The sequence below is a fragment of the Antechinus flavipes genome, chromosome 4, assembly GCF_016432865.1.
Source record: "Antechinus flavipes isolate AdamAnt ecotype Samford, QLD, Australia chromosome 4, AdamAnt_v2, whole genome shotgun sequence".
NCBI lineage: Eukaryota > Metazoa > Chordata > Mammalia > Dasyuromorphia > Dasyuridae > Antechinus > Antechinus flavipes.
Genome location: NC_067401.1, coordinates 270,516,857 through 270,542,920, shown reverse-complemented (window position 1 = coordinate 270,542,920; position 26,064 = coordinate 270,516,857). Strand labels below are relative to the sequence as shown.

At 34.1% G+C, this 26,064-nt stretch overlaps 1 protein-coding gene across 7 annotated transcripts in view; it reads right to left on the bottom strand.

Moving 5' to 3' along the window:
* The window catches only part of FUT9 (fucosyltransferase 9), a 277,570-nt gene that overhangs the window by 15,301 nt on the left and 236,205 nt on the right, over window positions 1-26,064 (bottom strand). For 2 of the 7 annotated variants that reach the window (XR_007953591.1, XR_007953592.1), the window contains one exon: window positions 19,321-19,405. The exons of 1 other annotated variant lie outside the window; for it this stretch is intronic. The gene's annotated coding sequence lies outside the window, so the exon portion shown is untranslated. Of the gene's footprint in view, window positions 1-2,526; window positions 4,502-6,233; window positions 6,753-6,787; window positions 7,122-19,320; window positions 19,406-26,064 lie in introns of those variants that run through there. 4 more of the 7 variants (XM_051997422.1, XM_051997418.1, XM_051997421.1 and 1 more) reach the window with 4 other exon arrangements.

Sequence of the window (26,064 nt, the reverse complement as noted above, 5' to 3'; positions counted from 1 at the left end):
AAGGATATGGGTTAGTTTTATCCTTATGAGAAAGATATCAATGATCTCTTTTTATCATTCTGCCTTTCAAAAGAAGGAATAAAAGTTCAATGAAGACAGATTACCATTGCTTCAGGCTTGAGTGACACAGATATGCCAGATTTGAATTCCTGTGGAGTAATAAAGAAACAGCAGAAAATAGAAAAATTAAGAAATCTCTTGATGAGGGTGAGAGATGATAGTATAGAAAGCTGGCTTGAAGTTTAACATAAAAAAAACCCTAAGATTTTGGCAACTGCTTCCATCACTTCCTAGTAAATGGAGTCAGAAGAAATAGAAATGGTATTAGATTTTATTTGGGCTCAAAGATCACTACAGATGGCAACTGCAGCCATGAAATTAAAAGACACTCCTTGTTAGGAAAGCTATCTGGACAGTACACTAAAAAGCAGACACAACCTTGCTGATAATATTGTGAATAATCAAAACTATGGTTTTTCTAGTCACCATGTATGAAAATTGGACTATAAGGAATGCTGAGCACCTGCAGAATCAACATTTTCAAATTGTGGAGCTGGAGAAGACGAGAATCTCTTAGACATCAAAAAGATCAAATCATTCGGTACTTAAAGAAATTCATTTAAACTATTTCCTGGGTAAGTAGGTGACCCAGTGAATACAGTTAGGCCTGAAATTAAAGACTCATCTTCCTGAGTTCAAACCTGGTGTCAGATACTAGATGTGTGACCCTTGGAAAGTCAAGTTTGTTTCAGTTCTTCATCTGTTAAAAAAAATCTAGAAAAAGAAGTGGCAAATTACTACAATACCATTGCTCAGAAAACCCAAAAATGAGGTCACAAAGACTCTGGTGAGAGACTGATACAACCAAATAGCAACATTCACTGGAAGATCAAATATGGAAGCTTAAATACTTTGGCTAAATGAGAAGATAGGACTCAGTGGAAAAGATTCTGATGTTGGGAAATACTGAAGGCAAAAGGAAAAGGGAATAGTAGAGAGCAAGATGGACAGTGTCATGGAAACAGTGAACATGAACTTGGATAGACTTTGAGAGATAATGAATAGATAGAAGGATATGATCTGTGAGGTTGTAAAGGTTGGACCTTATTAAACAACAACAAAACAGCATATCTACCTTTCTATTATTTTAGGTTATTTCCTTTCTATTCTAACAGGCTTGTTATTTGTTTCCTATATATGCCATTCCTCCAGTTTCTATTCTTTTGAATAAGCAGTGCCTGTTACTCAAGCTTGGCCTAGTAGAATTCCTCATTTCTCAAATATTTAGATAACTGAGGCAAATTTATTAAAATATATATATATATATGTCAATATGAACAGCCCCTTCCCCCCCAAAAAAAAATCAAAGTTAACTATAGTCATGAAAACATGTTCTAAATCATTACCGATCAGAGGAATGCAAATTTAAACAACTCTGAGGTACCACCTCACACCTATCAGAGTGGCTAATATGACATAAAAGGAAAATGTTGGATATTGTAAGGGATGTAAGAAAACAGGAACACTAATGCACTATAGGTAGAATCGTAAGCTGATTCAACCATTCTAGAAAGCAATTTGGAACTACACCCATAGGGCAACCAAACTGTACATACTCTTTGATACAGCAATACCACTGCTAGGTTTATATCTCAAAAACATTCACACAAAAAAAAAAATGGAAAAGGACCTACCTGTACAAAAATATTTAAAACGGTTCTTTTTGTAATGGGTAAGTTTAGAAATGAAAGGGATCCACATCAATTGGGAAATGGCTAAATAAGATGTGGTGATTCATTGTAATGGAATTGTACAATAAAAAATGTTGAGCAAGAAAAATCTGGAAAGGCTTATATGAACTAATGCATAGTGAAATGAACAGAACCAGGAGAACATTGTACACAGTAACAACAATATTGTTCAATGAAGAAATGTGAATGATTTAGCTATTCTCAGCAATACAATGATCCAAGACTATCCCAAAAGACTAATATTGAAGTACACTATCCTGCCTCCAAAGAAAGAACTGATATTGATTAAATACAGACAGGAGTATGCTGGGTTTTTTTTCATTCTTTTTAAAAATTTGAGTCTTTTTTGTATAAAAATTACTAATATGATAATGTTTTATATAGTTGCACATGTAATACCTATATCTGATTGCCTACTGTCTCAGGAAAGGGTAGAGGAGGAAAGGAAGAAGGGATATAAGTCAGAACTCAAAACTTTAATTAAAAATGTTTAAAAAAATTGAAGAAAAAAAACCCAAAACCCAAAAGGATCATCAACTATCACTTCTTTCATGAGTTTTTTCCTTATCTATGAGGTATTAACATTTCTTCTTTGAAATTACTTTATATGAATCATAGATTTAACAATAGAATGGAAGTTAGTAACTACAAAATCCAAGCCTCTCATTTAACAGATTTTTTTTTGAACAAGTACTTACTATGTGCCAGGCACTGTACAAAACCCTCCCATTTTACAGATGAGGAAACTGAGGCACAGAGAGGTTAAGAGACTTACCTCATCTTGTGTTGCAAACGCATTCCCATTTTACATTCCATACAAGTTAAACTTCTTGAAGGCAAGATTGATTAATTTTTGGTTTTTGCATCTCCAATGTCCATCCTAGTACTTACAGGTGCTTTAGAACTGTTTGTGAACTGAATTTACTAGCAAGTAGAACTGATCCTCTGGTGATGAATCTTCTCACTAAACTAAATAGGTCTTCCAGTGATGGATTCTGGGACCAAAGCCTTTGCAATTTATTTTCTGCTAAAGCTTCAGGTCTGCTGGCTCAGCTTTAGATTCTGAGATCAGATGACTTACTATCTATCTATCTATTCATCTATCATCTACCTATCTACCTACCTATCTGTCCTAATACCTTACTGGATAAACAGAATAATATAAATAGTTTTTCTGAATAAGATCACAGCAGAAGTTTATCCTAAATAGCTATGCTTTTATCCCTCCTTCCCCCATTAGCAGAATCATCCTAGACTCTTCCCTCTCTTTTCTATTCAATAATTCAATAATCAAGTTTTTTTTTTATCTATATACCAACCATGTCAATGGAAGGAAGGAAAGAAGGAAGGAAGGATAGAGAAAGAAAAGGAAGGAAGGAAAGGAAGAAGGAAAAAAGTTTTTTTTTTTTTTGAACAAGCACTTACTCTGTGCTAGGCACTGTACAAACACTGGAAATAAAAACACAAGCAAAAAAGAATGATAGCCCTAGGCCCAAGGATCCTCAATTCTAATGTGAAGGGAGCTAAGAAGATGGGGAAAGGAAGAAGAGGAGCTGGGAGGGGCAGGTATAAAAGTTTACAACTTCAGGAGGGAAAACAGCAAGAGAAGTAAACATCAATATCTTGGGTACTTATGCCAAATGGACAGGAACTCACTAATTAGAGGGAGTACATACAAGATAAATACACATACATGAAAGGTAATCTCAGAGAGGAAGGTGTTAATTAACATTTGGAAAGACTGGGGAAGACTTTTTACATAAGGTGGGATTTGAGTTGAATCTTGAAGCCAGGAAAAGCAAGAGGGAGATGGACCAAATCTGCCAATTGAAATTCCTCATACAAATAATATAGAGAATTCAAAGCAATTTACTTAGTTTATTATAATGGAGAGAGTACCAAACTTGTAGCCAAGAGCTTTAGGTTCAATAAAACCCCAACCAAAAAACCCCAACAACAATAGTATGACATGAGGATGAAAAAATTTCTTATATCTTTTCTGAGACTGTTTCCTTAGCTACAAAAATAGGGATAATCCTGGAACTTATTGTTTCTCATGTTGTAGCAAAAGTTCTTCTCTTAATTCATAGTTCACTTAAAGTTTCAGCTCAAATCCTACTATTTTTTTTCTCATTCAACCAGTTGCTAGTATATTAGTGCTCCTCCTAAACCCAATTTACTTGATATAAATTTTGTGTTTACTTATCTGTATCCACTGTCTCTCTATTCTTATTTATAATGATGCTGCTGCTGATAGTACTGGTAAAGGTAATGATATCTTTGCCCAGAACCTTAGATTGCATAGTAGAGTATCTGGCAAACTTTCAAATATAATATAAATATAAGCTGTTATTTAGAGAATTAAATAGAACTAGAAGGGGGAAAGCATTTATAAAGCACCTTCTATATGACAGATACTATCTGCTAAATGGTTTACAATAATATCTCATTTGCTTGGAGCAATTCAGCACAAATGGAGATTTAATATATTTATGATTTTACTTTACAGTAAGATTTTCAATTCTTTTCATATCCTGCTAATGTTGACTTTCTAGAATTTTCTAATGTTGAATAAGAAGAGAAAAAGGAATAAATTTATCCCTTCTACATTATAGGGCTAGAGGTGCAGTGCCCCTGGGATCTTGAAAATTCATGTAAAATTTTTTTGGCCCTCCCTTCATTCCAGAGAAGTTTGAATTATTATTGTATCAGATGATAAAATATGTTGATATTATATAATACTAACCATATATTTTATGCATTTGTTTAGAAACTAAGAAATGCATAAAGTATATGGTTAGTATTATATAATAATTTCTTAATATTATATAATATTTTTTCTGTATTTTCTGTGAATCTTTACCTCTCCTCTGAAGGTTCTGAAAAACTCCCCCATATAATTTCTTATGTCAATCTATAATCTATTGAAATTGTGATAGGGAAAGTTGTAATGTGAAAGGAATAACTGTAGCTCTTTAAGGCAAAGATACTATGTGGAGGAGTAGAATTAGATGGATTCTTCCTTAGACTTTAGTGTAACAACTTCCCCAAAAGGAATAAGTGGGTAAGAACTTATCCTCACAATGTATCTGAGGAAAAAAACAAAAACAAAAACAAAAACTGTATATCCATACGTGTATGTATAGATGTGTGTACATGTAAAAACCTACTTTAACCTCATGTTAAGTGGGTGGGAACCTAACCATTTAATCAGCCAAAAGACCAAAAATGAAAGACTAGATGTAAAGTTTCAAAGAGCATGAAAATCTAATTAGTTTCCATCATTAACAAGACATATTGCCTTATTTATTTTTTATCAAGATGCTAATATGCTGTCTGAAGAAAGCTTCAGGTACTTGAAATTAGTGGTACTCAGAATTTAATAAAACTCAGTTGTTTCTAGGTAACATGTTAATCACCAATTGGGAGATTTCTAAGTGAAAGTAGAACACCACGAACTTGGAAAAGCATGTAACTCTGAAAAGTAGGGGAACAGTAAGAACTCAGAGACCTTTTCTAAGTCCATGGACAACATATAATTTTAAAGTTTCACTTTCTCTAATTTATAGCTATTAATAATTGTTATTAGACAAAATTTACATTATGAGCATATCACTGAGTTTGACTTTTATACTTAGGACTTTAAAAATCCTTAAAAAAATTTTTTTAATTAAAAAATTAAATTTAAAAATTAAAAAAAAATTTGTATTACCTTGTGGAAAAAGAGAAAAGATTATATTGTTTAAATTGAATTTTATTAAAATATTTCTCAAATCATATACTATGGGGAAAATTAATTTTTCTTAATGCTTTAAATTTTTTTCTGAAGATAATGAGAATAAAAATATAAATTTCCAAATTATTTCTGCTTAATGTGAACTTTCTCTTTTCTACCTTAAAAGACACTTTTGGAGTTCAATATAAAAAGGTGACAATTTTCAAATATGACAAATTTTAGAACAACAATTCATTATTTAAAATTCCTAAAATACAAGAAGGGAAAACACTGTGAACAAATAAAAATAAAAATATTTTAGCCATGGAGAATTCAGGAAACAAAATGTTAACAGTTTCAGAAGAAAATTTAGAGAATTCATCATTGCTCTTGGAAACTGGATTCCTAGAAACGCGCGCACACACACACAAACACACACACACACACAAACACAAAAACAATCAAGGACAACTTATCAATAAATTGGAAGCACACACACACACACACACACACACTTGCCTTGTATCACTATGACAATAAGTACTTTGAAGACCATCAAATTTGAAAAGTAGATCACTGCTAGTCAGTTTCCTGATTGAGTCTTAATGGCTTAACTTTCTGATATCAGAGCAGTGAAAGCATTAACATTAATAATCTTAACATTTTCCTTAATATTTTATAGGATCATAGCTCTACATTTTCATTTTAATTTTTCTAGACTGCAATTTTTTTGTATCTTGGAATCCTAAGGGTAAAATTAGGTTTACCTTAAGTTCTATAAATCAGCAGTTAGTCCATTCCATTTCACACACAAGGAAAATAAGGTAAAATGACTTGCTCAAGATCTCTCAGATAGTTAATAGCAATTAAGACAAGTCCAAATCCTCTGATTTGATCTTAGGTTTCTTCCTCTGCACTCCTGTCTGAAGACTTCTCTGTTTTTCCTCTTCCTTTTCAGTACTTTCTTCAAATATCTCCCTCAATGATCTCGGAAAGGGCTTGAGCCTTATCCTCATTTGGGTTCACAGACATACCAATTGAAATCAAGAGCTAAAAATTTCTTGGAATATCATCACCATTTCCTGCACCAGAAAATCATTTTCAAAAGATGATAAGTTCATAGAGTTAAAAGCAGAAGCAACCTCAAAAAGGCCCTCTTGCCCAATCCCCTCATTTTACATAAAAGAAAAGTAAGGATCCTGAGATTAAGTGACTTGACCCTTAGAATCTCTTATTCTAAAGGAAGACCTTAACACTTATCTACATGGCATCTACCTTTTAGAGTATTACAGTTTTTCTCAAGTCTAGTTTTCCTAAGTACCTCTGGGTAGTCCTTGAAGGGCTGGCTTACATAAATTGGTACATTTTCTCTTATTCTCCCAAGTCTCATTTCAACTTCCAGTTCCAGGATGACATCTCCTTGGTTCTGACAGCTCAAATGCCCTCTTCTTTGCTTTCCTCTCAGGTCCCAAACTGTATAAATTGCCTTTGGTCTGTGATCTCTCCCTTCATCTGCTTTGCAAACTCCAAAGCTCTTTTCTTTGGATACATTGCATATTCACAGTCTTTGAAACTCACTTTTCAGCTGGGGGGACTTGATCTACTTCTTTCCCATTTATCTCCCCTTTTGCTCTCTCTCTCTCTCTCTCTCTCTCTCCTCTCTTTGCACTCCCTCTGAAGCTCTCAGCCTCTATAGCTTTTTATTCACTTCAGCAGTTTTATTTACCTGCCTCTGCTGTGCTTAAAGCAATCAGATTTGGCAGCAGGCCCCAAGTAATCTGGCCCATGTACCACACAAAGACAATGTGGCTGTAGTTGATGTAAGGTACAGATGGAGTGTTTCCTTATGGTGATTTTCCAGGGTCTACTTTCTGATTTTCATTTAACTGTCCATGAACTTTGCTTTTACATACAAAAGTAATGGCCTTGCTGCTACATCCATATACTGGAATCAACCAGGGAGGCACTTCATTTTTGAAACCTATCTGAGAGGAAAAAGAAGAGAGCATGATTTTCTCTCTCACCTCTTGGGAGTACAAGTTATTTGTATTTCTGAAAATAAAGGGATTAAAATTTCCCTCAAGTCAAAGTAAGTAACAATGAATGCCCCAGGGAATTTTGCCTTCTATCTCCCACCACTAGGCAGATGTAATCTTTGAGGAGGTCCTTTTATGGACCTTAAAAAAAAATAACAGAGCTAAAACAGGTTCATCCTATTTGAAACTCATACTTTTAGGTTGGATTCCTTTCAACCACATTATCAAAAGCTCCATCTTATGAACCACACTGGACTGTTTGGGGCACCTCCATCAGTCCATATATTTGTATTCATCTTTATAATGAAGATTCTGCTACTATTAACTCAGCATCAAGATTTATTACCACAAGCAACTTTCATTATAGTCTGGTCTGCTCCCTTGTCTCAGTCCCATTATAGGCAATCCCTATTCTTTGTTTTTTAAAAGCATTACCTATATTGGAATATGTTGTTCTATTTTCCATGAACAGAATATACTGTGTTCTCACTAATTTCCATAATTACTGCAATTACTATTGAATTTCTTCTTTTGTGAATTGTCTGCACTTCACAGTTTAATGCCTAATTCCTATACATACCACCCTGTATTTTTAATCACTGCATCTCTACATTTCAACCCAGGAAACAAAAACATTACAAATCATTCTTATTCAGAACAAAGTATTTCCTCTATGACATACCTGGGAACAATTCAACCAGCTTCCCTTGAAAACCTCCACTCAGGGGAACTTAACTTCCTTGGAAGACTATCTGTTCACCTTCAGAAATGCTCTAACTCATGAGAAGATTGTCTTAGTATCAACTTCTAATTCAACTCTTTGCACCTTCTATCTACAGCTCCTTATAAATTTAATGCCATGTGAGGTGGAACTTCTGCTATTGTGTCACCTTTATAGTCTTCACACCAAACCAAATTTTTCTCTATTTATTGCACTACAGCATTCTCAAAAAACAAACAAACAAAACAAAAGGTCAAAGTCCTGAAGTCTTTAAAAAAAGCTTTATCTGATTTATCAACCACAGTTCTAGCAGAGTATTCAGCACTTAACAATTAGCAGATACTTGTTGGTTAATAGATTGATTAATTTAAACCTAGAAGAAAGTGCTAAACATTTTTCCTCACTTATATTGATAGGAATTATTATCATCAATTCTTAGAAAGGAGAGTATGGTTCCTAGCAAGCCTTAATGGTACTTCATTCATTCATGCACTGAATGTTCTTCAGTAAATGAGATAACATTTATAAATCATTTAGCAGATAGTGTCTGGCTTATAGTAGGTGCTTCATAATTGCTTGTTCTTACCTTACTGTTTAATGACAGCTTATATTTATATGCTATTTATAAATTTACCAGACACTCCAGTATGCAATCTGAGTCAAAAACATCATGGTCATGATTATCATCATAAATGAAAATGGGGAGAAATACATACAATTAAGTAAATACAAAATATATAAAAAATAAATTGAGTTCAGGAAGAGCATCATACTATATTACACTATATCAACATATGGCAAACTAAGGAGAAATAATAGGATTTGAGCTGGGCTTTAAAGGAACTATGAATTACTAGGGTCTCTTTTCCCATTACAAGAGAAACAAAAAATGCCAGGGTTATTTTCCCTATTTTTGTAGCTAAGGAAACTGTCTCAGAAAAAATGAAGTATCAATTCTGATAGATGGGGCTCTTTCCAAAAATGAGAAGATTCAGATCAGTTCCAATAAATCTACACCAAGAAAGAGGACCAACTGAATGTGGACCACAACATAGCATTTTCTCTCTCTCTGTTATTTGCTTCCAGTTTGTTTTCTTTCTCAATTTTTTTTTCCTTCTTGATCCGATTTTTCTTGTGTAGCAAGGTAACTCGATAAATGTCTACATATATTGGACTTAACGTGTGTGTGTGTGTGTGTGTGTGTGTGTGTATGTAACTTTTTTCCCTGAGGCAACTGGGGTTAAGTGACTTCCTCAGAGTCACATAATTAGAAAGTCTTAAGTGTCTGAGGCCAGATTTGAACTCAGGTTCTCCTGACTTCAGGGCTGGTGGTCTATCCACTGCACTATCTAGCTGCCCCTGATTTAACATATATTTTAAGAAATTTAATTTATTGGATTATCTACCATCTAGGGGCGAGTGTAGAGGAAAGGAGGGGAAAATCTGGAACACAAGGTTTTACAAGGGTCATTGTTGAAAAATTGCCCATGCATATGTTTTGTAAATAAATAGCTTTAATAGAAAAATAAATAAAAACCTAAAAAAGAAAGAATGAAGTATACTTTTTGAACCTCATGTAATACTAGTTGTATGATCATGAGGATGTATCATCATTTAGGATTGTTATAAGAATCATGTGAGATGATGTAGAGCAGTGGTTCTCAAACTTTTGTTTTCAGTATCTTTATCCTATTAAAAATTATTGAGGATCTCTCCAAAGCGTTTTTGTTTATCTGGGTTATATTTATAGACATTTACCATATTGGAAATAAAAACTATTTTTGAATTTGTAGGCCCTCTAAAAGGGTTTCAGAGATCTCCAGGATTTTCTAGACTATACTTTGAGAACCACTGATGTAGAGTATATAAAAGCCTTTGTGAATCATAAGACAATTATATAAATATCATCATTAGAATAAACCAGGTAAACAATAGTGTGAGGTAGCATAATGAATAGAGCACCAGGAGTGGAGATAGGAAAACCTGAGTTCAAAAGTAGCCTCAGACTCTTGCTAGCTTTGTGATCCTGGCCAGGTCACTTAACCCAGTTTGCCTCAGTTTCCTCAACTATAAAATGAATTAGAAGGAAATGATAAATTACTTTAGTATCTGTGCAAAAAAACCCCAAATGGAATCACGAAGAGTGGCACATGATTGAAATAACTGAACAAAGGTTGAACAATAAGTAAATATTTATAAATACATTTGAATGTAACTCAAGTGGCAGAGTAGGGGGGCTACAATTATACAAGAAATGGCTATGAGGAGCCCCCTCCTAAGGCTTTAGATGTGTGTGTGTGTGTGTGTGTGTATTTGTGTGCACGTGTATGAATATTTGTAAATAAGAGATGTGAGTTCAGTCTACTAACCCCAAGACACAGGAGCTAAGGGAATCTAGTCATTGTTACAAGATTCAAATCCTATTTCCTATGCTTACTCTCTATATGGTTTTGGGCAAGTCCTAATGTTCTTTGAAACTCAAGTTTCCTCATTTGTAAAAAAGGGATTAGATGGCCTCTGAAGTTCTTTCCAGCTCTAAATTTTTCATTGTACCTTTCTTAGGGTTGAAGGAGGTCCCAGAAACAATCTATTCCAATACTTATCTAAGAGTCACTTCTACGTATATCTCTACCTGACAAATAGTCTTATAGCCTCTTCTTGGAAACCTCTTATTTAGTAAGGGGAAGCAATACCTCTCAAGGTAACCCATTCCAATTAAGGATAGTCCTAATTGTTAGAAAGTTGGCACATGCAATCCATTGTTCTTAATTCTAGTTCTGCCCTCTGGAACCAAAGAAAATAAATCTAATTCCTTTTCCTTGACAACCCTTCAGAGGCCACTAGCCTCCTTGAATGGCACTATCAGTCATTCTGACAACTCCCAGAATCCCATACAAACCACATCTGGGAATGAGGCTCACCCTTCTATTCTATACCTCCTATGACTGGTCAGCTGTAGGGAGGGGAAGAATAGGAGATTTATATGGCTCTCCCCTCCTTATACCACCCACCTCTAAATGTAAGAAAATGGCAAAGTATATACCTGAGGGGTTCTAGTTTCTGTACCATCAAGAGAATTGAATGAAGTTTAGGAATCACTAGGAAAGTAGTATAGATAACAGACACAGTTAACAAAGCATGTGTTAAAATCCTGGTTCTATTCATTAATTTTTTGACTTAGCTCTATTTTTTTTATCAGTAAAATTGTATTATCTACTTTAAAGGGTAATTGTGAAGAAAGCATTTTGTAAATGAGGAATTATAAATGGTAATAGTAAATGAATCAATAATCATATATTGTTGTTGATCACTTGTTTCAATCTTGCCTGTCTCTTCATGACACTATTTAGATTCTTTTGGCAAAAACTAGTTTCTCATTTTATTTTATATTGCTCAGGTTCACACAGCTTGTAAGTACCCGAGAATGGTGTGAACTCAGGAATCTTGACTACAGGCCCACTGTGCCACCAAGCTGGCCTAATCATTTATTCAAGACCTACAAAATGTCAGGCTAAGTACTAAGGATACAAATATAAAAAAGACAGCATTGTCCCTCAAGGAGATTACAATCTAATGGGGGAAGATACACAAAAGAAAACTGAATGGGGGGAATGTACCCAAGTTGGGGAAAGGGAATAATTATATCACTGAGAAATCAAAAATACAAAATAAGTAGAAAATTAGAGATGTCTCTCTTGTTTCCCCACTCTGCAAATTGATATCATGTGGCTTCATCCTCCAGTCAGAGGGGAAGAGGGTAGTACCCTGAGAGTACCAAAATTGAATTTTGCAAGATGATGAGAATTCCTTGATGAGTTTGCTAGGAGCATGGTGAATTCTATGTAATCCAGAATGAAGATCACAGAGGTAAAAAGAATTACTTGTCACCTACTCATTCCATTGTGACTAGATCACTATCTCAACTTCCCACTCTTCACATTAAGATTTTCCTGTGCTCACTCTTATATAAAACTCCTGTATTTTATGGCTTTATTTGGTGCAGTTTTCAGAGGATTTAGATTCTGAACAGCAGAAAATGATCTAAATGTTCAAAAATACTCATCATAGTTCTTAAATGTCATCAAACCCAATTTTCTTAATTCACAGATGGGGATACTAAAGCCCTGAGAAACTTGACTAGAGTTAGACATTTAGTAATAAATATGTGATATGATATTAAAACCCAAGTTTTCTGAACTTCAGATCATGTGTTCTGATAACTATCCTGAAAGATATAGTTTCTTTGGATTATATTTGATTTATTGCCTAAATGAATCATAGTTGAAAGTAAAACAGACACTAAATAAATTAAAGGTTAATATATGGACTGCGGATTTTATTGTACCATTGATTTTATATCTGAGTCCAATATGACAAAGAGAACTCAACATCTTCTCTCTTGCCTTCTCTCATATTTCTTCATCCTTTTAAAGTGTCCTCTTTCTATTATGGCACTACTATACTTCCAGTTATCAAGGTTTTGCAACTTGGGTATCATCTATAATTCTTCTTTCTCCTTTACTGCCTCCTGCGCTCTGTAAGCAGTCTCTTGCTAAGTAATAAATTCTATCTCCAAGATACAAGAAATGTTTATTTTTCATCTATATTCTTTTCTGGCCACTCATTAAGTCATATTCTGGTTCAGGTCCTCAGCACCTCTGCCTGGACTATTGAAGTCACCTATTAACTGATTTCTTTGAAGGAAAAGACTGGGCCTTATCTTTCTTTGTATCCCTAACTAGTCCCCAGAACAATACAAGGGTATGCCTGATAGCAGTAAATCCATTTTCTGTTCAACCCCTGTGGTGTTCTAGTGTTCCTAAACCGGCTGTCTTGCCCTTCTGGGGGACTACTCTGCTGTATTATGAAGTGCACTCAAATATTGCTGAATCCCTTCCTGAGCCTGGCATATACTAGAAGGCCCTGTGTTGATGCTTACTCCCTCACTTCCCACCACTCTCCTTCCAGAGTGCTCTAAATACCTGTTATTTTATTCTACTTCTAGTAATACATAAGCTTTTGATGCCTATCAATTGGGGAATGGCTAAGCAAGCTATGGTATATGGCTGTGATAGAATATTATTGTGCTATAAGAAATCACAAGCAGGATGATTTCAGGATTCAGGGTTCACAAAAATCTGGAAAATCTTACATGAACTGATACAAGATGAAGTAAGCAGAATCAGGAAAACATTGCACACAGTAAAAGCAATATTATATAATGAACAACTGTGAATGACTTAGCTATATCTATTCTCAGTAATATGGTGATCCAAGATATTCCCTAAGTACTAATGATAATGCTTACACTATCCATCTCCAGAGAAAAAATTAATATTGCCTGAATACAAATTGAAGATGCTATTTTTTTACTTTCTTTCATTTTTTTAGTCTTCTTGTACCAAATGAATAATATGGAATTGTTTTACATGACTGCACATGTATAACCAATATGCAATTGTTTACCATTTTAGGAAGGAAGGAATAAAATTCAAAATTCAAAACTTAAAAAACAAAATAAAACAAATGTTAAAAAATTGTTTTAACATTTAATAGGGGGAAAAGAAAATATTATATATTTAAAAAGAGTAGGGACTCTCTTGTTTTTGTATCCCCAACATACATAGCATAATGTCTGGCATAATAGAGAAAACAATAAATGTTTAATCTATCTATCTATCTATCAATCTATCCATCATTTATCAACTACAAAATATTTGTAAAATGAATGAAGTATAAGGAAGAATTCAATTTCAATATATTTGTTTCATACTCATTAAGTGCACTGTGTTAGGTTGTAGGATACACATACAAAATTTGGACACAATGCAGGCTTTGGCTTCATGGGATTCACAGATTTGGTGAAAGGATCCAACTTATACTTATGTAAAAGAATCCAACTTACACTTATAACCATAGTGCAAAATGACACAGGATAAGAAAAAACCCAAATGCTATGCAAAACCTGAAGGGGAAGGGGGAAATAGAGGAATAGAAGACATTTTTAGTGAGGAGATGATTTTTGAGTTGGACTTTAAAGGTCAGGTAGCTGTAAGAGCGGTGGGAATGCCAGGAACAAAAAGAAATACAAAAGTATGATGGGGAGGGAACTTTTAGAGAAGTTGTATGAAACATTGCAAATAGTCCCATTTGGCTAAAATATGGCGTAATTACAGGGGATTATTAACAAGATAATACTGAAAAGATAGAAGAATAATAGATTGTAAAAGATCTTGAATACTAGTGAAAGCTATTTAAATATTATTCAGCCACTAGAAGGTTTTAAGCAGAAGACTAAAGATAATAGAATTATGCACAAGGAAGATCAATTTGACAGTAGTATGAAAGATGGATGAAGAGGAATTTAAGAGTAGAGGCAGAAAGATCCATTAGGATGCTATGGACACATGGTTCAGGTGAAGCTGTTCTAGAGTTCCCAAAAGGCGACAGAATAGATACTAGAAAGTCCATCATGACTTGTTCTTTTATAAATAATTAAATGGTCAGTTAACATGTATAGAAATGAATGTATATATGTATGGGCTTTACAATGACTACATTGTATGTTAGAACTTCCTTCACAAGAGACCAGGACAAAACAACCAACCAATTGGAAAAGCTTCTGAATCCCTTAATTGCTTGACATGCCAGTTATCTTTTGTGAATGAACTCTAGCCAAATTTGGAGATGCCTAGAGCTTTAAAAAATTATAGGGTTAATTTTGATCAGCTTAAGGGAAAGTTGAGCAGAAGTCGTAGACTCAAGATCTTACTTAGGACTTTCTACATCCTACCACCTGGTTTATTGTGTCTACAAATGTCTTCTTCTTTAAGCCCACCATCATTTCTCCTTGAAAATCTGTAGAAATTATAATGTACCCCTTTTTTTCTACTCTACTTTGAGCAGCTAAGAACTCTCTTCCCCTCTGTTTCCTTATAGGATATTCTCACCCCCTACATGCTTTTAATTGGTTTCATTTCCCATCCCTTTCTGGACCTAGGGGTCTTTGCTTAACAGCACATATATAAACATATGAAAGATAAACATATACGTATACTTACCCATATATATATTTATGTTTCTTGTTAGTATTATTACTTATTTTATTATTAGTACTTTTAAAATTATATGACCACCCACAAATACAATCATGTTGCAGTTAAAAATAATGTTAAAGATAGGCTACCAGTTTTTATAGTATATTGATGCATTAATAGGATTATTATGGATACATGATCTCCTCTTCAGGTTTCCTGTTTTAGAGGCAAAAGAGTTCTAAAGATTAACTTGGGGAAAATATGGGTTGGATTCTCATCTCTCACATTTACTAGTTGTTTTTGCATAGTAAATATTTAGTATGCTGACCTAAACCTCATTTCCCTCATTCTGTAAAATAGAGATAATATCTATGATATTTGTCCCAGATGGTATTTGTTAGGTCAAGCAAAATAATGCATGCATGTAAGGTACTTTGTTAACATGCTTTGTGAACTTAAAGCTGTATATATGTAGTAGTATTAAAGGGATGATATGGTGAGTAGGGTTATTCAAATACTCCCCCCCCCCAACACTCTGTTACTCTTTGACCTGATGGGTTCCTGTTATATACTTCTCTTTTATTCTGGGAAATAAGCAAAACAACAAACATTTTTACTAAAAACTTAATATGTGCCAGGCACTGTGCTAAGTAGTGTAAAAGTAGTTTCAAAGGATCTGTAATTCTCTTTATCTTTTTGTTAGCTCCAAGTCCCAGCCAGAGATAGGGTTTCTGACAAATAACTCAGTGTTAGATCTTTTTCTTTCTTCTTTCTGAAGAGGCTTTCCCCTCAGTGGGTTCCTCTCAACATTTTTCACAGAAAGTATACCCCTGAACAAGGAGATGCCACTTTTGGCAATTGTTTATTAAAAAGTCAAAGAAATCATTGAAAACCAACGAAAGTACTGTCTTTGCTCCTGCCAAGGAAAAAGGATTAAAGCATTCTGGCTCTCAGGGAAAAAAAAAAAAAAAAAAAAGGTACTCTAGGGGAAAAAGGAGATAGACACAGTATAAACTCCTTGGGTCTTGTAGTTCGTGCAGTAGCAATATAGCTTCCAGCTGATTATCCCAAATAGTAGCTCTCTTCCTGGAGTCCTGAACCTTTTCTTTGTGGTACAAGGCCTCTCCCACAGTAGGACATAGCGTTCCTCTTTTTCTAGCCCTAAGCTTACTCTGTTGACCCACTCTATTCAGAAGTGGATTCTTTCATTTGGATTTCCTTTGCTCAGAGAACTTACTTTTAAAAGCTTGTTCAATTATTCTTCATCCTTTGTTTTCTTTCTGATTCATTCAAGGGACTAATTTTCATCTTACAAGATGAAACTACAGTTACTTTGACATTTCTTTTCTATGACAGTCTTAAGCTTTCAAGGATTTTTTTCCAAATGAATATTAGCTATAATCAGTTCAGCCAAAATGGACTGGCTTCCTGAAAATTAATTCACCATAGGTGAAATTATAAGACTAATTTAGGCTTCAGAAAGACAATTTGCTAAATTTCCAAGTGATATTTACTTAGAACATTGCTAGAATCATCTCAGCCTTACTTGGGCCTTTTGTTCAAGTAGATCTTTGATTACAGTTCTACCCCAAGTGGAAATCCCATCTTTACTATATCCAATAAGAAAGCCACAATTATGATGTCAAACCTCCAGGTTACATTTCCCCTATAAAAGATGGCTTATACGGTGGTTCTTTACTAACTCTTTTTGATATGCTAAATCCATTGCTGGGAAATTCATCTTCTCCCTTGTTAATAGCTAAAACCTCTTTTTCTTGCTAAAGACTGATATGTATTTAGCCTGCTCTTAGCAATGTAATAAAATCTTTGCTCCTAGATTTGGAGGATTGTTTTTTGAGATGACTCATGACACCATCTCGGAGGCCCAATATACTTTTTGGGTATCACCGTGTACTCCATCATTGGGTGGGATGGTATGGAAACATTCTGACTGAATGGGGAAACTCAGTATTTTGATTGCCCTGTATGGGAGATAGTCCCTCTAACCTCAACACATTTATTGGGGAATGGTTGAACAAATTGTGGTATATTAATATAATTGCTATAAGACATGATAAGCAGGAAAATTTCAGGAAAACTGGGAAAGACTTACATAAACTGAAGCTGAGTGAAGTAAGGAGAACATGGTAAATAGAAAGAAATACCAATAATGTGTAATGGTCAATTTTGACAGACTTTGCTTTTCTTAGCAATACAATGATCTAAGATAAGTCTAAAAGACTCATGGTAGAAAATACTATCCACATCCAGAGAAAGAACTATGGAGTTTGAATGCAAATTAAAGCAGACCACTTTCATTTTTCTGTTATTTTTCTTCTTTCTTTATATGTTCTGATTTTCCTTTCACAACATAACTAATGTAGAAATATGTTTAATATGATTGTACATGTATAATCTATATCAGATTGCTTCCCATTTTGGGGAGATGGGCGAAAGAAGGAGAAAAAAATGGAAATCAAAATTTTATAAAAAAGTAAATGCTGAGGAGCAGCTAGATGGTACAGTGGATAGAGCATTGGTCCTGAAGTCAGGAGAACCTGAGTTCAAATCTGGTCTCAGACATTTAACACTTACTAGCTGTGTGACTCAGGACAAGTCATTTAATTCCAGTTGCCTCAAAAAACCACCACCAACAAAAAAGTAAATGTTGAAAAAACTATTTTTACATGTTATTGGATAAAAATAAAATACTAGAAAGTATGGAGGAGAACAGCTAAACCAAAATACAGGCTGTCCTCTATGCTTTGAATAAACTTCTTTATGGAATCCCTGGCTACCTACAAAAAATAGGTTAGGTGCCACTCCTACAGAAAAGCTTCATTTTCTTGCATTGTTGATTGTGTCCTCCTAAAAATATTATTTAATTTGCACTTTTTGTATTTAATTTTCTTTGTACTGATTATTTTTATCCACCTGAATGTAAGTTCTTTTAGAACAGCTTGATAATTGTTTGCCTTTCTATCTTCAATGCTTACTGCAGTATTGTCCTATATAGAACTGGTGATTAATAGTTTTTAAAAATTAAACAGAAGCTTCACCAACTCTATCATTTTAGACATCAAGAAACTAAAGCTCAGCACAAGTAAGTGACTTGTTCAAATTCACAGATATAGTAAATACTGTAACCAGGATTCAGACTCAATTTGAGACAAATTTATATACTTTTGATATTCTATTGGGGGATTTGCAATCAAGTTTCAAATGGAGTATCATTTCACATTTGGAAGATAAGTTCAACAAATATCACTTTGTGAAATTGATACTAATAAGATCCAATATGAAATGGATGATTGACCAAAGGGCCTATGTAAGCCACACTGGGAAATGACCAGAATTTGAAAATATCCAGATGTCAGAATTATTAAGTGACCTGAAAGTAGAAGAACAATTGGCAAAGGAGATAGGAGTTATTAAAGAAATGAAATTAGAGAACCAGGCATAGAGAGAGAGCAGTGTATAAGATCCTTAGTACTATAATGCCTTATAAGGCAAAGAAGAGAATGTCTACCTAAGGAGTAGTTAGTGGATTGAGCGGTTCAGTTCAATAGCCTCTTAGCCAATCAAATGATCCCTTTACCTACAGAATTAGTTTATAGATAACTTGATGCTATCAGATACAGTGTTCACCTTAAAGCAAATTTTGTTGGGTACTAATTTTTTTTAAAACATTATCTGCAAACAATTCATTCTAATTTTAAATAAGAAAAATCTTTGTAATCATTGTCTCCAAACTGAAAACATTATTTACTGGAGAGTGAGACTGGATGAATGGATAGAGTCCTGGGACTGGAGCCAGAAAGACCTAGTTCCAGGTTTCAAATGCCTACTCTGATACTCTGGAGTTGCATAGTCCTTGGCAAATCATTTAACCTCTGTATACCTCAGTCAGTTCCCTAGGATTTACTTATTAAAGCCTAGCTAACTCATTTAAATGTCTATATTTACTCATCTATTCAAGTTAAATAGGTATTTCCCAATTTTTTGCAAGCCATGCATCATAAAATAAATATTATGTGGCTTCATTAGAGAAGATTCATAGGGAATTTATTGGGGATGAAAAATTGAGAAGCATTTGTTCGGTATCTTCTTTAGAATTTCTTCCTTGTCCTTGAGGAGCTTGAATTCTATGGAGAAACAATACACACATAAACAAAACATATATTTTTATATGTGTGTGTGTATGTACATACACATATACATAAACACAAACAAAAATGAGTATAATTGGCAAATTTCAAAACCTCCAGATCAAAGAGAAAATTTTGCAAGAAACAATAAAAAAAATTAAATATTCTGGAGCTACAATTAGAATTGTACAGGATTTATCAACAGCCACAATAAAAGATCACAGGTCCTGTTAACATATATACTAGCAATCAAAAGAACTAGCCTAATGGCCAAAAATATCATATTCAGCAAAATTATCCATACTATTGAATGAAATAAATGAACATTCGATGAACTTGCAGATTTTCAGGACTTTCAACCAATCTTGACCAACAGAAATCTAACAGGAGAGTCAATATCAAAGATTAATTTAAAGGAACTTAACATGGACAAATTGCTTATATTTTTAAACATGGAAATGTATTCCATATATTTAAGATTGAATCAGTAATTGGGTAGCTCAAAAGAAAGATTTATACAAATGAGATACAGAGGAAGAACAGACTCAAAGGCACTGGGCAGAGGGAGAAGGGTTCCTATTTCTGAAAACATACTTACAGTGGGAATGGATTAAATGGGCAACACTACATATATATGATGAAGGGTGTAGCACCCTCCAAAATCTATACATAGATAAGATTGGAGACTCAGTGTAGATTTGAAGGGTATAATAGTCACTAGTTACAAAAAAGATGTCTAAGAGTTAATGACTTTATAAGCTGCTAAAATGGATGTAACAGAAGAAAACATGAATTTATTCTCTATTGAGCAAAATGGTAAAAGTATGATGAGGTTACTTACACAGTCTTCTAGTCAATATGTCACCTCTTACAAAAAGAAAACTGACTTTTGAAGTGGGAATATGTTACTACTTGTCAGCTGGCCACTTTGCAAAGGCAATTTCCTCTATTTTTACTTGATTTCCTTCTATCTTTTAAGGTAATTATAAGTAATTATTTTGTCATAGGCCATATGAATAATTGGTGTATCTGGGTTGTGGAGATTTAAGAATGCATTTCTATTGATGTGTAGGCATCTTTTTGACCTCTGTTTTTTAAAATTCATTTCTCAAGGGTTGCCTTGGAAGTTTTCATGGAATTACCTTTTTCTTGCTCTTCAATGTTATTTTGGCCTTATATTCTAGTCTTTCAATCCGGCTTCTTCTCTACCCTAAGTGTCTATGTTAGCAGGGATATTGCATCAGGCTACAAAGTACCCAAAAGTGTTCCCTGAGGAATTCATATAACAAGGGGAGACAATGTTTTGATGCCTATTAAAGGGATGACATTAGAGAATCAGGCAATCTATTAATCAGTAGACATTCATCATGTGCATGCTAGGTCATCATAATATGTTAAGAATAGGGGATATGCATTCAGAAGAATAGAATTTCAAGTTTAACCTATAAGTTACTACTTGTGTGGCCTTGGGCAAATAATTTGGTATCATCAAGCCTTAGGTTCCTCATCTATAGAACAATAGAGTTTAACTTGACATATAAGGTTCCTTCCAACTCTAAATCTGTAGTTCTGTGACATCCCAGACACTGTGAGATGCTGGACATACAGAGTAAAAATTAAGAAGGTCCTGTCCTCCAGGGACTTGCCTCATTCTAGTGTTAGAAAAATGTATATAAATAGAATATACAAAGTAAATACAAGATAATTTGGGAGTCCTAGAAAATCAAGAAAAGTCTCATAATCTGGGAGGGCCTGGCATATTGCCATGCATATAGAAGTTCCATCTTTAGTGGACACTAGGTGGTACAGTATATAGGAGGAAAATTTGAGGTCAAATTCTACCTCAGATACTTGCTATACATATATCTGTGTAAATCCTTTAACCTGTCTGTCTCAGCTTCTTAAGCTAAAATGGGGATGATAATAGTATTTAACTCTAAGGGTCATAAATATCTATCTACAGATAAAGAACATTTAAAGATTATTTTTCATTTAAAGAGAAACATTAGAGATAGGACTTTAAGCCAACTTCCATTCATTTTCACTGTGCTAAGGTCTCAGGGAGGCTGCAGGGAAACATTCTAACGGCACCTAGAGCTCCCATCATTAGGAAATCTCCAGCTATAAAAACTTTTTTCTTCTTAAAGAACATGTCTCCTTTTTTAGGGATTGAGAGAGGAAGTAGATTTAGGCTCAGGTTCTATTTCAGTCTAGCTTTAGGGAAGACATAAAATACTTCAGCTTCCTCAATGAGGGACTCTATGTTTGAAGACTTAGAGGGTGGAATACTAAACTCTATCCAAAGTTCTTCTCTAAAGAATGCAGAACCTGGATTTTCAGCCCATTCTTATAGATCATCTTCTTTCTGAGCCTGGCACCAGTACCTCTTGATGATCCAATCTCAAACCACCTTTCTTCTACCACTTTCCCAAATATTATTATGTTTCCCCCATTATTTGGAAAGTTCTTTGAACACAAGACTATTTTAAAAATTGTATTGTCAGCAATTAGCATGATACCAATCACATTTTAGGTGTTTAATGCTTATTTCATTGAAATGAATGGCTATCAAACAACAACAACAACAACAACAACAACAACAAACAAACACTGGAATGTAGGTTCAAAAGAAAGTAGCTTTAACATATCCTTCCCTATTAATGACGAGAAAATTGAAGCCTAGAATAAAGTGACTTGCCCATGATTTGGTCTCAAGTCCTCATACTCAAAAGGCAATTTTCTTTCAGCTCTTCGACCACCATACCACAAACAGGAGGCACAATAAGTGTCTTCTAGAAGCCAACAATGAGAATGGACATGGATTATTTCTAATAGTATGAAGCAACAAACTGTTCTGGGAGGCCCTGGCATATATTATGCATATATAGTTCCATCTTCAGCAGACACTAGGTGGTGCAATAGATAGAAGGAGAACTTGAGGTCAAATTCTACTTCAGCTCCTTGCTATGTGTTTAAGTATCTCTGTGACTCCCTTAAACTAATTTGACTCAGTTTCTTCAACTGTAAAATGGGAGTGTTAATAGTACCTACTTTTAAGGGTTGTTGTAAACATAAAGTGAGACAGTATTTGGTAAAGTTCTTAGCACAGTGCCTGACACATAGTGGGTGCTTTATAAATATTTATTTCCTTCCATTCTCTTTTGGTGAAACATTAATATTATGGATAAAGGTTCAAAGACTTATTTTCAGTTTTAGAACCTTCATTTAAATAGGGAGGCCATGATAAGCCATCTCTAAATTTCCTACCTAGCTACATTGCTATAGAATTCTCCATCATGTTCTAGTGCTGGAAAATGCTCCCCTCTCTTCTCTGCTTTCTTTTGTCTATTGACTTCTCCCATTAGATAATAGGTTCTTTCAGAGAAGGGACTGTCAGAGATGAAGACAGTGCCATTGTATCTTTGCTGTATTTGGACAAAGTTATTCTTCTTTATTAAATGTCCAATGACTCATGAGTACCTTATTTTGTCCCCAAATCAAGTTAGAACTGGGCTGGTATTAGAGTTGGGCCCACAACAGGCTCCCATAGTATTTCAGTCTCCTTAGTACTCATTCAAATGAACCTCTATCTAGCTATGTCTTTCCTAGATTGTACTTGTACAGATAGTTTTTTCAATCCAGATGTAAGAGTTAATATTTCAGTTAATTACTTAGTTACTAAACATTTATCTCTATTAAATAATTGGGCCCAACATTCCCTTGTTGAGATATTTTGGGTTCCTTATGTAAGGAATGTGAAGATTTGAATGGATGCATCTAAAACTTTTTATCTCATTCCTCTATGTGCAAAAGGGGCATTTGGGAGCTATGTGAATTATATTAATTCTTTCATACATATGAAGAAATTGAGGTCCAAAAATACCAAGTGACCAATCTGAGGTTACATATTTAAGAAGTCAGTATAGTATAAAGGAAAGAGCACGAAACTTAGAAAATTTGGGTTCAAATTTCAATACTTCTGTTTATGAACTACATGATCTTCAGTAAAGCACTTAACCTATCAAAGCTTCAGTTAATCACCTATGAAATGGGAGGAATAACACTGGCAGTTCATATCTTGTTATTAGGAAAAGATTTCATAAACCTTACATTTCAAAAGAAACAAAAGCTATCATTTTTTATGGTAGCAGAGTCAGTATGAGGATCCAGGTATTCTGATTCCCAGCCTCTCATGATTCCACTACTACAATCATAGCTGGAAAACCTTAAAGGCCAACTCTCTGAGTATACAAATAAATAGAGGGAGAATATGTCTTTCCAAGGTCAAGTAAGTAATAAAAACAGAATTTCAGGATAGGTTCCTATCTTAAGAACATTTTCCTCCCATTGTATCATATGGCCTTCAAACCTAAAACTAACTGACAATCAAGTTTATAGCTTCATTAGCATCATGCTCTAACCAGATGAGATCATTGCAGACCTTCCCCCATCGGTCTCATTGATCCTAATTAACATTCATAAACCTATAATCCCAGAGTCCTAGTGTTGACAGCACTGCCAACTCAAAATAAGTTTCTAAATTTCATCAAGAAAAAAAGTAATTATGAATCATTTTGTAATGTGTTAGAGATATTCTAATGACAACAATGCAACAATCAAATTCATTAAGATATCCAAAGACATTTTACCAATATGATAATGAAGTAGTAAGGAACATGAAAGGGATGGCATTAGGAAAAACACAACAAGATTTTTGAAATGCTCTATATCTGTAAGTGTATTAAATTGGTACAATGCAGATGTAAATGACCAGATGTTTCCACTTGCCAAAGCAATTTTCCATATTTTTAGGGACAGGTGCAAGAGCTTATCTCATATAATATCCTTTTCCCTTTAAAAAAAATGCATTTTATATATTTGTTTTTGAAGGATTTTCACATACACACACACACACACACACACACACACACACACACCTGATTCACTTCAGAAGTGGAATTTATATAGGTTAGGATAGAGTTCTTTTCTGATGAATATGAAGTAAGAATCAGAGGAGAAAGAAATTCTTAAAACCTTTTTTCTGCTAGGTGGATTTTTAAGTTGTATCTTTGGCAATATCAGTCTAAAGTTGTGTGTATGTGTGTGTGTGTGTGTGTGTGTGTGTGTGTGTGTGTGTTGTGGGGGGAAGGGGGTGGTGGTGAATATTGTGTGATGAGCTCTTTTCAAGTTAAGGTAAGAAATTTTATAGGGAAGAAGGATAAAAAATATCACTATCCCTCTTTAATTAAATCTGGCTTTATTGGGTTCAGTTTTTGTAATAAGTCTGCCTTACAAATAATTTCATTTTATAGTTTTTAATGCATGCATATAAGATTAATTTACATATTTCTGCTTCAGTCCAATGATCCCATGGCTCGGATGAAAAGATGTGAGGAGAGATACCATATATTTAACCATAAACTCAGATAGATAGTGCCAGTTCCCAAGAAATCCCAATCTACTTTCCCATAGGTTGCGCCCTTCCCCCCCCACCTCACTAGAAGAATAATGATGGCATAAGAAAACATTTCCAAAATAGGACATCAAGAAAAATACTGCAGCTTACCATGAACTATCCATCTAAGGATTGATAGATCAACATGAATGCTTGATAAATATTCATGAAGAAAATACAATATTTCCTCAGATGAGTAAAATGTCCCAAAAAAGTAAAAACTGATCTGTAACTGCTGTTAAAAGGTTGCAAACTCAGTAAATACACGTTAAAAAGAACATCATACAGAACTGACAAGCTATATTACTTTTCATGAACAAAGATTAATTTATGTGGTCCTTTATATTATATATATTATATTCCTTTATATTAAATACACAATTTCAAAATAAATACATCAGTTATTATAGTCATTCATATTATTCATCATTTTCTGTAAATAGAAATGAATAGTGTAATATTTATATTCGATTTCTTGAATGGATTATATTCATGCTTTGAGTAAAGATAAAGATCATTAGACAAAAAATTATTGGATGATCAAGAGACCTGATTTCTCTTGTACAATTCCTCTCCTCAGTCCCCACGGAATAGGATGTTGGACCAGATGATTATATTAAGCTTTCTATAAATGCTGATATTCTAGGATTCTATAATTCTAAGATTAAATTTATAGTTTCTTAAAATTAATTTTTTTCTCCAAATATGTTACATGTCCAGACTTAGAACCAAAAGGAACCTCCCAGGCCATTGGACACATGAGGAAAGGAAAATCTAGAGGGGCACAGTAATACATTCTGTATCAGAGCCCTTTCCACTGTATCTTATTAAGATCAAGGTATAGAGACAACTTTGAGAGTAACAACAGCAATATCAGCAACAAAAATAATTCATTTATGTAGCACTTATGGTTACAAAGTTTTCACACAAAGGATTTCTTTTGAACAGTCAGGTTGTTGCTATGTATCCTTAATTCCATTCTTTCTTTCCCTATATTACTTTTGTTTCTAATGTTTATGCTAATTTCCTCCTCAGAAATGTCTTGTTTTTTCTCCATGGGTGTTAAGTTCTTATAATTTATTTAAAATTCAGTTCAAATGCTCCCTGTCCCCTCATTACATTATTCCTGTTCTCAATTGTCCTTCATGACTTTAAATTCCTATACAATTCAAATTGACCTTACAAACTGCCATCTAATTAC